The following is a 12350-nucleotide window of genomic DNA, read 5'->3' on the forward strand; positions in this document are numbered from 1 at the left end:
GTGTCACTAGCAAGGTGAATCGCCGGTTAAAGCCTACGTGTCCTTTAATGAAAAAGAGGTCATTGCGTGTCCATAGACTATGTGAGGGCAAGGAATACAAAATGGCTTCCGTGTTCTAAGATGGATGCCACGGGAAGAACAGAAATGTGTTTGTAACTGGAGTGCTCTTGCTCGTAGCATAGCGAAAACACCAGGATATACTAAATGGATCATTTGCGGTTCACTGATACCAAAATTATGTATTTACGACAATGTTACAAACACGAGTAAAATCGTCACGGAACCTCAATGGGAACAGGGCAGACCAAACTACCAAGCCAATTCTTTACTGGAAAGGAAACAAGTTCCGGGGACCGGTTTCCGGCATTACAGCCGTCTTCGGCCCGGCTTGCTTGAATCCTGATGGTGCAGTGAGCAAGGGACTCATCTCTGAGCATACCCTGCCTCTCCTATAGTGGCCAAAACGATTCAGAAAAGGGGGTGGTGATGGACAGAGCATCTGAGTTAAACAGAACACTCATACCCAGTCAAAAGATCAGGGCTTGATCCATCACCGTTTTTTAGCTCACTGCACCATCCCAGCTCAGAACCTGGCTATATGCAAATTAGTCTGACCCTGGCCCAGTGCATAATGGGAACAAGGCAGACCAAACTACCAAGCCAATTCTTTACTGGAAAGAAAACAAGCTTCCGGGGACCGGTTTCTGGCATTACAGCCGTCTTAGGCCCGGCTTGCTTGAATCCTGATGGTGCAGTGAGCAAGGGACTCATGTCTGAGCATACCCTGCCACTCCTATAGTGGCCAAAACGATTCAGAAAAGGGGGTGGTGATGGACAGAGCATCTGAGTTAAACAGAACACTCATACCCAGTCAAAAGATCAGGGCTTGATCCATCACCGTTTTTTAGCTCACTGCACCATCACAGCTCAGAACCTGGCTATATGCAAATTAGTCTGACCCTGGCCCAGTGCATCATGGGAACAGGGCAGACCAAACTACCAAGCCAATTCTTTACTGGAAAGGAAACAAGCTTCCGGGGACCGGTTTCTGGCATTACAGCCGTCTTCGGCCCGGCTTGCTTGAATCCTGATGGTGCAGTGAGCAAGGGACTCATGTCTGAGCATACCCTGCCACTCCTATAGTGGCCAAAACGATTCAGAAAAGGGTGTGGTGATGGACAGAGCATCTGAGTTAAACAGAACACTCATACCCAGTCAAAAGATCAGGGCTTGATCCATCACCGTTTTTTAGCTCACTGCACCATCCCAGCTCAGAACCTGGCTATATGCAAATTAGTCTGACCCTGGCCCAGTGCATCATGGGAACAGGGCAGACCAAACTACCAAGCCAATTCTTTACTGGAAAGGAAACAAGCTTCCGGGGACCGGTTTCTGGCATTACAGCCGTCTCTGGCCCGGCTTGCTTGAATCCTGATGGTGCAGTGAGCAAGGGACTCATGTCTGAGCATACCCTGCCACTCCTATAGTGGCGAAAACGATTCAGAAAAGGGGGTGGTGATGGACAGAGCATCTGAGTTAAACAGAACACTCATACTCAGTCAAAAGATCAGAGCTTGATCCATCACCGTTTTTTAGCTCACTGCACCATCCCAGCTCAGAACCTGGCTATATGCAAATTAGTCTGACCCTGGCCCAGTGCATCATGGGAACAGGGCAGACCAAACTACCAAGCCAATTCTTTACTGGAAAGGAAACAAGCTTCCGGGGACCGGTTTCTGGCATTACAGCCGTCTTCGGCCCGGCTTGCTTGAATCCTGATGGTGCAGTGAGCTAAAAAACGGTGATGGATCAAGCCCTGATCTTTTGACTGGGTATGAGTGTTCTGCTTAATTCAGATGCTCTGTCCATCACCACCCCCTTTTCTGAATCGTTTTGGCCAGCACAAGCGTGGAAGGGTATGCTCAGATGTGAGTCCCTTGCTCACTGCACCATCAGGATTCAAGCAAGCCGGGCCGAAGACAGCTGTAATGCCAGAAACCGTTCCCGGAAGCTTGTTTCCTTTCCAGTAAAGAATTGGCTTTGTAGTTTGGTCTGCCCTGTTCCCATGATGCACTGGGCCAGGGACAGACTAATTTGCATGTAGCCAGGTTCTGAACTGGGATGGTGCAGTGAGCTAAAAAACGGTGATGGATCAAGCCCTGATCTTTTGACTGGGTATGAGTGTTCTGCTTAATTCAGATGCTCTGTCCATCACCACCCCCGTTTCTGAATCGTTTTGGCCACCACAAGCGTGGAAGGGTATGCTCAGATGTTAGTCCCTTGCTCACTGCACCATCAGGATTCAAGCAAGCCGGGCCGAAGACGGCTGTAATGCCAGAAACCGGTCCCCGGAAGCTTGTTCCCTTTCCAGTAAAGAATTGGCTTGGTAGTTTGGTCTGCCCTGTTCCCATGATGCACTGGGCCAGGGACAGACTAATTTGCATGTAGCCAGGTTCTGAACTGGATGGTGCAGTGAGCTAAAAAACGGTGATGGATCAAGCCCTGATCTTTTGACTGGGTATGAGTGTTCTGCTTAATTCAGATGCTCTGTTCATCACCACCCCCTTTTCTGAATCGTTTTGGCCACCACAAGCGTGAAAGGGTATGCTCAGATGTTAGTCCCTTGCTCACTGCACCATCAGGATTCATGCAAGCCGGGCCGAAGACGGCTGTAATGCCAGAAACCGGTCCCCGGAAGCTTGTTTCCTTTCCAGTAAAGAATTGGCTTGGTAGTTTGGTCTGCCCTGTTCCAATGATGCACTGGGCCAGGGACAGACTAATTTGCATGTAGCCAGGTTCTGAACTGGGATGGTGCAGTGAGCTAAAAAACGGTGATGGATCAAGCCCTGATCTTTTGACTGGGTATGAGTGTTCTGCTTAATTCAGATGCTCTGTCCATCACCACCCCCTTTTCTGAATCGTTTTGGCCACCACAAGCGTGGAAGGGTATGCTCAGATGTGAGTCCCTTGCTCACTGCACCATCAGGATTCAAGCAAGCCGGGCCGAAGACGGCTGTAATGCCAGAAACCGGTCCCCGAAAGCTTGTTTCCTTTCCAGTAAAGAATTGGCTTGGTAGTTTGGTCTGCCCTGTTCCCATGATGCACTGGGCCAGGGACAGACTAATTTGCATGTAGCCAGGTTCTGAACTGGGATGGTGCAGTGAGCTAAAAAACGGTGATGGATCAAGCCCTGATCTTTTGACTGGGTATGAGTGTTCTGCTTAATTCAGATGCTCTGTCCATCACCACCCCCTTTTCTGAATCGTTTTGTCTGGGGCTTGACTTGCCATATCGGAGCAGAAGGAACAAAAATAAAATTCCTGCTACGAGTCCCAAAAGAAGAGGCAGTCCGCCAAATACAGAATGCACAAAATTCGGGAAGATGCCCAGAACTGTTTCAAAGGGTGCTAACAGTCCCGAAAAAATGGTCTTAAATACATGTGCTATGCCACTGGTATCAGACATGTTTAAAATTTGACCTAACATTTCTACGAAATGTACGGGGCAATTTGTCGATAATAGAGAATGTATCTGTCAGGTTTATTCAGAAAGGTCGTAGCCACATATAGACATACTAGCCACTAACCTTAACTTGTCTTGCCTGCAGGGACCACTGCTTGAAGCGAGACCTCCCAGTTCCCTTAAGCGCCAACTTCCCCACAGTGATGCACACCACTAGGAAAGAACGCACTCCGGGGAAAAGGGAAGGGGATAAGTCTGGTCGGGACACCCCTCTAGGTCTGGTCTCAGAGGAACGGCCTCCGTACTCAGAGCAGCTATTGAGAAAAATAAAGAAGAGTTTGTTTACCACACACAGTGAGGTATCGATGTCTCAAGATACAGTAACAATCCAAAGTGCACTTACTCGAGGTCCCGCTATTTGGGAACCTTATTCCTGCACAAGTGACCGTGTCTCTAAGATCCGATTTCCCACGAACTGTTGAATCACAGTTCTTCCTCAGATATAGTACTGTTACGATTTCTTAGTCTCAGCCTAAATTAAGTGAAAGCAAATACTGCGGGAGGGTTCTCGTAGTTGACTTCACTACTGTTCCCTAGTATGTAAATATACTGTGGGGGTCATACACTGTTTGTTTAACACAACGCTACCAAAGTCTTGCTAGCAGAGCTGCGCGATACCCCTACCTCAATCCAGCGGGCAGGCAAGCGTCCGCGACCCTCAGCGGCGTCCTCCAATGCGGGCAGGCAAGCGTCCGCGACCCTCAGCGGCGTCCTCCAATGCGGGCAGGCAAGCGTCCGCGACCCTCAGCGGCGTCCTCCAATGCGGGCAGGCAAGCGTCCGCGGCTCTCCCACGGCGTTCAGCCCCGGCGGAACACCCTCTTGCACCAGGCTTGTTCCGGGAAACAGGAAGGATTGACAAGCACCCTCCCCTTCCCGGGAGGTGCTTATGTAGCCCAGCCGCCACTGATCTCCGGACCGCCTGAGCCCAGGGGTTTCTGGGAGATGTAGTGCGGCTGTGTGCCTGACGTCTGTTCGTACATGCCGAAATCGCTACAGAGCCCCCTCTCAAGGACCGCCGACTCGGCGGTCGACCGGATTTACCCGGATGGGCCTGATGAAACCGCTCCAGTAAATCCGGGCAATGAAGGTTCTGCTCGGGTTCTCAAGTCCTGTCCTCGACCCCAAAGCCCTTCCAACTCACTAAGTTCTGCACTCTGCCTCTATGCAACCTAGAGTCCAACAGTTACTGCACTTCGTATTCCTCCAAACCCTCCACTAACACGGGGGGGGGTGATCGGGTAGTCTAGTGTCTAGAGAACAGGGTTGTAACAGGGACACATGAAAAACGGTGTATATGCCACGAGCGGGGGATAGTCAGTCTCAACGCTACCGGATTGATGACCTCCTCAACACTGTACGGGCCTATGAACTTAGGCTTCAGTTTGTTAATGCCTCTGAGATGGATGTGTTTGGTGGACAGCCATACCTTGTCTCCCACCTGGTAGACCGGTCCCTGACTGCGCTTCCTGTCAGCGAAGTGTTTCTGTGAGACCTGAGCGGCCGCCAAGTGGTGCTTCGCATCCAACAGTACTGCCTGCAGATGTGTGTGATGTTCTTGGATGCTAGGAAGGTTAGAGACACCAGGCCATTCGAAGGGTAGAATGTTAGGATGATAACCCAACAGGCAAAAGAATGGGGAGCAACCCAATGTCGAATGGTAAGTGTTGTTATAGGTGAACTCGGCCAACCATAAGAGGGTAACCCAGTCTGTAGAGTTCTGAAGGGTAAAACAACGCAAATATTGCTCGACAGTCTGGTTGAGGCGTTCTGTTTTACCATGCGTTTGGGGATGATAGCTCGTCGAGAGTCGAGCGTCAATATCCAAAGTGCTACACAATGACTTCCAGAATCGGGATGTAAATTGGGTCCCTCTGTCCGTGATGAAGACACTCGGAATGCCGTGAGCTCTGACGAGATGTTGTAACACCACTAGTGCCAGTTCTGCGGATGTCGGCAACCCTTCCAAAGGTACGAAGTGACCCATTTTGGTCAAATGGTCCACTAACACCAGGATCACGGTCTTCCCCTGACACAAGGGCATTTCCACTATGAAGTCCATGGAAACCGTGTGCCATGGTTTGGGTGGAATAGGTATGGGGCGGAGCAGTCCTGTCGGCTTGGTGTGTGGCGCCTTGCTCTGGGCACACACTGAACAGTTCCTGATATATTTCTTGGTATCGTCTCTTATGGAAGGCCACCAGAAGGAACGTTCTATCGTGGCGATGGTTTTTAACACACCCCAATGACCACCTAACATGGAGTTGTGTGCCCATTTTAGGATTTGCAGATGAAGACCGGGGTCAGGTACATACAAAGCGTGATGGTAATACAACAGTTCGTCCTTCTGCGTTCGCCACTGGGGTTCTTCATTGAGCCATGCTGCGACATCGACATCCGCCAATGCTACTTTGACATCCTCAAGGAAATCTGAAGACGTGAGCGAGGCTATCGTGGTTCTCGGAAAAGCCTTATCGGGCAAGATGGAAGGTGGAACGTTGTCCTCCCTTGTCTGATGTTCAAGGACGTCCTGGTTCCGGGAGAGGGCATCGGCCTTGCCGTGTTGTGAACCGGGACGGTATTTGATGACGAAGTCATAGTCTGAAAAGAAAAGAGTCCACCGAAGTTGTCGAGGAGTTAGGGCCTTGGCTGTCTTCAGAAACAACAGATTACGGTGGTCGGTGTAGATTTCGAAAGTGTGGCGGGCTCCTAACAGGTAGTGACGCCACTCTTCGCACCCTCTTTTAATTGCCAACAACTCCTTGTCAGTTATGGAGTAATTGACTTCGCTGGGGCTTAGCTTCTTGGAATAGTAGGCCACGGGGTGGATTTGTCCTGTTGTGGGATGTCTTTGTGACAGGACCCCTCCCAAGGCGTACTGGGATGCGTCGGTTTCAAGAATGAACGGGAGCTGTGCATCAGGATGACGTAAGATGGGTGCCTGGGTGAACTTTTCTTTCAAGAACTGAAATGCCTGTTCTGCTTCTGCGTTCCAGGTGAAAGGAGCGTTTTTTCGTAACAGACAGGACAAGGGATGGATGATCCTGGAAAAATCTTGAATAAAACGCCGGTAATAATTGGCAAAGCCCAAGAAACTTTCTACCGATTTAACACACTGGGGGGTCTTCCATCTTGTGATGGCCTCCACTTTGCCGTTCTCCATCTGAAAGCCGTTGGCATTTATCACATATCCCAAAAAGGTCACTTCTTGTGTGTGGAATAGGCATTTTTCTAGCTTGGCATACAAGGAGTGCTGCTGGAGCCTCTCCAGTACTACTCGGACGTGTTCTATGTGTTCGGGGAGAGTAGGAGAGTAGACGAGGATATCGTCAATGTAAACCATGCAGATGGTGTCTAGTAATCCTCTCAGTACCTCATCCATAAAATACTGGAAGGCAGCTGGGGCGTTGCAGAGCCCGAATGGCATCACTCGGTACTCGAAAAGGCCGTACTTGGTTCGGAATGCTGTCTTCCATTCATCTCCGTGTTTAACTCGGACCAAATGGTAGGCCCCTGTCAGATCCAGCTTAGTGAAATATTGAGCCCCTTTCAGTTGGTCCATCAATACCGCAATCAAAGGTAAGGGATAGCGATTCTTCACCGTGATGTTATTCAAGGCCCTGTAATCGATACACGTTCTTAACTCGGCGCAGTCCTTTTTCGGTATGAAGAAGAGAGGCGAAGAGGCAGGGGACATGGAGTGTCGAATAAATCCAGAAGCCAGATGTTCATCTATATAGTCCTTCAGATACTGGTTTTCCTTTTCGGTAAGGGCATAGACCCGACTACAGGGAATAGCCGCTCCGGGTTGTAACTCTATACAACAGTCATACACCCGATGTGGAGGTAAGTGGGTGGCTTTCTGTTTACTGAAGAGAGACTGGAACTCCACGTATTCTTCTGGCAGGGTGGTAGCGTTACAAGCACTTTCTTGTGAGCACGCCGAGGCCACATAACATGCACAGGTAGGTAATGTATCATCTTCATAAGGCAAAGGGAGAGGAAGTCTGCAATGTTCCATACAATAAGCAGAAGTCAATACCACGGTGCGAGCTGTCCAACTCACCGTAGGGTCGTGCAGAGTCAGCCAGGGCATACCCAGGATTAGGCGGAACTGTGGGGCAGCTATTAAGTCGAATTGGATGTACTCGCCATGGTCTGTCCCGATCTGCATGCGAAGAGGTGAGGTATGCCTTGCTACTGGTCCTGAAGACAATGTGGATCCATCCACTGCCTTCACGTTCTCGGGTTCCTTCTTTCTTTCCCATGCGATTCCCAACGAGGAGGCATACTCGATGTCCATATAATTACCGGTGGCCCCGGAATCCAACAGGGCATCCACTGTAACAACGGTTTCCAAGGAAACCCACAAAGACACTGTCATGTTCAGATGGGCCACAGTTGGCATTAAGGTGTTAGCAATGTGCGAGGAGATCGACGTACGAGGTTCGTCCGATCCAGTGATCTACGTCTGGCTCGGACTCTTCAGTTTTCCGATACCTCTTTGGTCCCCAATACGGCTGGTCTTCGGGGAGGTGGATTCCTCTCTGGTTGTTGGGCCTTGGCCCTACACTCCCTTATGAAATGACCACCCTTACCACAATATAAGCAGAGCTTCAGCTTTCTTCTGCGGTCACGTTCTTCCGTCGTAAGGGGGCCCCGAATGCCACCTATCTGCATGGGCTCGACCCCTTCTGTGGTTTTGGGAATGTCTTCTGCAAAGGGTTTTGGACGGGGGTACCATCCTCGTACCTCGCCCTTGCTCTTATCCCCTCGTCTTTCCAGTAGACGATGGTCCAGCTGGACCGTTAGGTCAATCAACTCCTCACGTGTTGCTGGCAACTGTACAACCTGGGCAAGTACGTCCTTGAGTTCTCCTCGCAAGCCTTGGTAAAACAGGGAGATCCTTTTTGCGGGAGGCCAGTCTGTTTCAACCACGAGGCGATTGAAAGAGGTGATGTAGGACAACAGATCCTGCGTTCCTTGGCGTAACGTTAGGAGTTCCCGATCGAGGGTCAACATATGAGATTTGCGGTCGAACAATTTTCTCATCTCGGCGCAGAAGTCGGTGAACTGATGAAGCACCGGATCGTTTCTCTCCATTAGAGGTATCGTCCAGCTTGCGGCGTTTCCTCCCATATATGACATCATAAAAGCAGTTTTTGCTGCGTCATCTTGGAAGACGGCGGGTTTGCAGAGGAAGTGGAGTCTGCATTGGTTCAGAAACATTTCAAATTTCTTGGGGTCTCCATAGAATCTCTCAGGAGGGGCCAATGGTATGCCCGAGTTTTGTATGACATGGACGGTGGGTGTCGAGGAAGAGGTGGGTGGTGTGAGGGTAGTGGCCATAAAGAACCCACCCCCGAACGTGGCCGGAGACGAAGGAAGGGTTGTTGGTTGGCCTGGTGGGGAAAGAGTCGCCTCCCTGATATAGGACCCAGCCCCCATGCCTTTGCGCGAAATCCGTGCGACCTCTCTTCGCATGGAATTCATGTCGCGCTTCAGCTCCTGATTTTCTAACCTAGAAGCATGTACTTCTTGCTGTAGAGTGTTAAAGCTCTCAAGGAGTGAGGCTAATACCGCCCCGGTGTCCATGGTCCGGGCAGGCGTCTAACGTGGGCTTGTCAATCTGTCAGGTTTAGTCAGAAAGGTCGTAGCCACATATAGACATACTAGCCACTAACCTTAACTTGTCTTGCCTGCAGGGACCACTGCTTGAAGAGAGACCTCCCAGTTCCCTTAAGCGCCAACTTCCCCACAGTGATGCACACCACTAGGAAAGAACGCACTCCGGGGAAAAGGGAAGGGGATAAACGATATAAGTCTGGTCGGGACACCCCTCTAGGTCTGGTCGGAGGGGAACGGCCTCCGTACTCAGAGCAGCTATTGAGAAAAATAAAGAAGAGTTTGTTTACCACACACAGTGAGGTATCGATGTCTCAAGATACAGTAACAATCCAAAGTGCACTTACTCGAGGTCCCGCTATTTGGGAACCTTATTCCTGCACAAGTGACCATGTCTCTAAGATCCGATTTCCCACGAACTGTTGAATCACAGTTCTTCCTCAGATATGGTACTGTTACGATTTCTTAGTCTCAGCCTAAATTAAGTGAAAGCAAATACTGCGGGAGGGTTCTCGTAGTTGACTTCACTACTGTTCCCTAGTATGTAAATATACTGTGGGGGTCATACACTGTTTGTTTAACACAACGCTACCAAAGTCTCGCTAGCACAGCTGCGCAATACCCCTACCTCAATCCAGCGGGCAGGCAAGCGTCCGTGACCCTCAGTGGCGTCCTCCAATGCGGGCAGGCAAGCGTCCGCGACCCTCAGCGGCGTCCTCCAATGCGGGCAGGCAAGCGTCCGCAACCCTCAGCGGCGTCCTCCAATGTGGGCAGGCAAGCGTCTGTGGCTCTCCCACGGCGTTCAGCCCCGGCGGAACACCCTCTTGCACCAGGCTTGTTCCGGGAAACAGGAAGGATTGACAAGCACCCTCCCCTTCCTGGGAGGTGCTTATGTAGCCCAGCCGCCACTGATCTCCGGACCGCCTGAGTCCAGGGGTTTCTGGGAGATGTAGTGCGGCTGTGTGCCTGACGTCTGTTCGTACATGCCGAAATCGCTACAGTATCTCTGCCGCTGTCCTTGCAACTTGCAGATCATACATCTCTTTGGACGAGGTTGAAGGCACAGTTGTCTGTAAAAGAATAGACTTCATTCTGCTAAAAGTATCAATTTGAATAGAAGAGATATTCAGAGAAGGCCATATTGCTGCCTCCTTGTCTGGTTTGCTGTTTGGATACAATACTTGCATACAGCAAATGACCCTGGAAGTAACGCTCACGAGATAGGCAAATCCTGGCACCATGCCACAACAGCTGCGGTCATTTATTACAATGTAGCTGCCGTTGGAAAGCTGTCTGAAAAAAGGATCTATCTGTGTTGCAGGAGTGGCATGCAGGTGACATGAAAGGTTATTTGATGAACCTTCGCAGGCTCCATGCAAGTTAGTACCTTGACACAGAAGTGTACCGCTTAGTGCATTTTTACAGTTATTACCACTAAGAAATACCTCTTTTTTCCCTTCACTGTAACATTTAAGTGTATAAGGTAATTTCCAGGTTGACATGATGTATCCTTTACCCAACCTTTCATACAGGCCTGCTGGTATATACTTTTGGCAATATTGAAACTGAAAAGTTGTTATCGGAATTTTAATTGTACCATGTATTATCCATTCGAAGACAGGTCTCTCTGACATTGTCAATGGTAATCTCTCAAGTTTTTCAATGCTCAGAATCGTACAATCTGCTCCTTTTTGTGCCAAACTGATTTGTTTATCTGTAAGGTTAAATATAGAAAATAATGACGTTTTGTTGAATAGAGGCCATGGCACGTGTCCTTAACGCAGATTTTGTAACGTCCAGCCTAGCTGTACAATAGAACGTAATTGGGACTGGCCATGTTGTAGCATTAGCAAGTCCGGCTCTATTATATCAATAGCAGATGATACAATGCTGTCCGGTTAATAAATTCTGGAGGACAGAGTCGTTAACCCAATGTCCACTACAGACAGTGATTTTTCCAAATTAATACGATCAATTTCTCGTATTTTTTCTGCAGTTTCAATTTGCATTACTTTCCAAGCTTCGTTGTAAGCAGCGTATATACCGGCGTATATGAAACGTTTTTGACGCTGTTTGCGAGGTCCCAATATGAAATCTCGCAAGTCAGCACCTTCTTTAAGTAAAGTCAAGTGTTGTTTAACTTCCTGCAGTGTGGATTTCTGTAGCCATTCGAGGCATAGTTTCCCTACACTGTATGTTGTTACTATCCCTGGATGTTGTCTCTGGGAATATCTTGGGTCTGGCCTGGTCTGTTTGAACCCCTGTGTTTTGTTCAGGAATCTATCTTGACAGTTATTAGTATCTGTGGGCCAGATCAACCATTTTCTCCAATCAGGATTTTTTCTGTTTTGGTGTAAAATATGGGATACGTCTATCTCCACATCTGTAGTGCTATTACTATCAGGTATGGGCTTTGGAATAGACAGTTTGTTTAAGTCTTTTATCTTGGCTAGGCCAAGACAGGTTGTTTGTTGAATGGTGTCATTCAGGAACAATATCTGTTATAGGATCATGCAGGCTCTAAATAATGATTCTAGACCTCGTACCTGCCAGTCTTTTGTACCCCAGATGTTTTTTGTCTCAATGTTGTTTTTCCAAAATTCAAAACCAAATGTAGACATTTTTTCATAAAATGTATCAGAATAAATCAATTTAGTATTTGTCAACATGTTTTTCATTCCTGTCTTATTTAGCATTTTAAAATAAAACATTTCTGGGTCAGTTGTATTAAACCCTGAGAAGTATGGGAATTTCTCATAAAATGTTTTTGAACTGCCTTTTGGCGGTGTTGGACAATGTTCCCATTGGTTATAACTAAAAACGTTTCTAGGATTAGCAGATTTATGCAAATAGTGATGACCATAGGGGTTAAAACAGTACATTTCTTCATAGTTAGATGAACCCTGCAAATAGTCATTTTCTGTGAATTTTGCTGACATTTCTAAATCTGACATCATATTATTGATATTTTCAAAGTCCCAATCATCAGAGAAAGTACTTGGTGTCACAAAGTCACTTAAGGAAACCTTGAACTGATGTGGATATTTCACAAGTTCAACCGGGCCATAGATTTCGTAATCCGTTTTGTCCCATGCTACACCCCCAGGTATAGGATTGGCTGTGATGTTCACTGATTGCAGTTCTCTTTTTTCAATGTGAGACGATCTGGGAGGTTTTAGGGCCAAGTTGATGTTCTGGCTTGCTG

Source organism: Lissotriton helveticus, chromosome 9, assembly GCF_964261635.1.
Source record: "Lissotriton helveticus chromosome 9, aLisHel1.1, whole genome shotgun sequence".
NCBI classification, from domain to species: domain Eukaryota; kingdom Metazoa; phylum Chordata; class Amphibia; order Caudata; family Salamandridae; genus Lissotriton; species Lissotriton helveticus.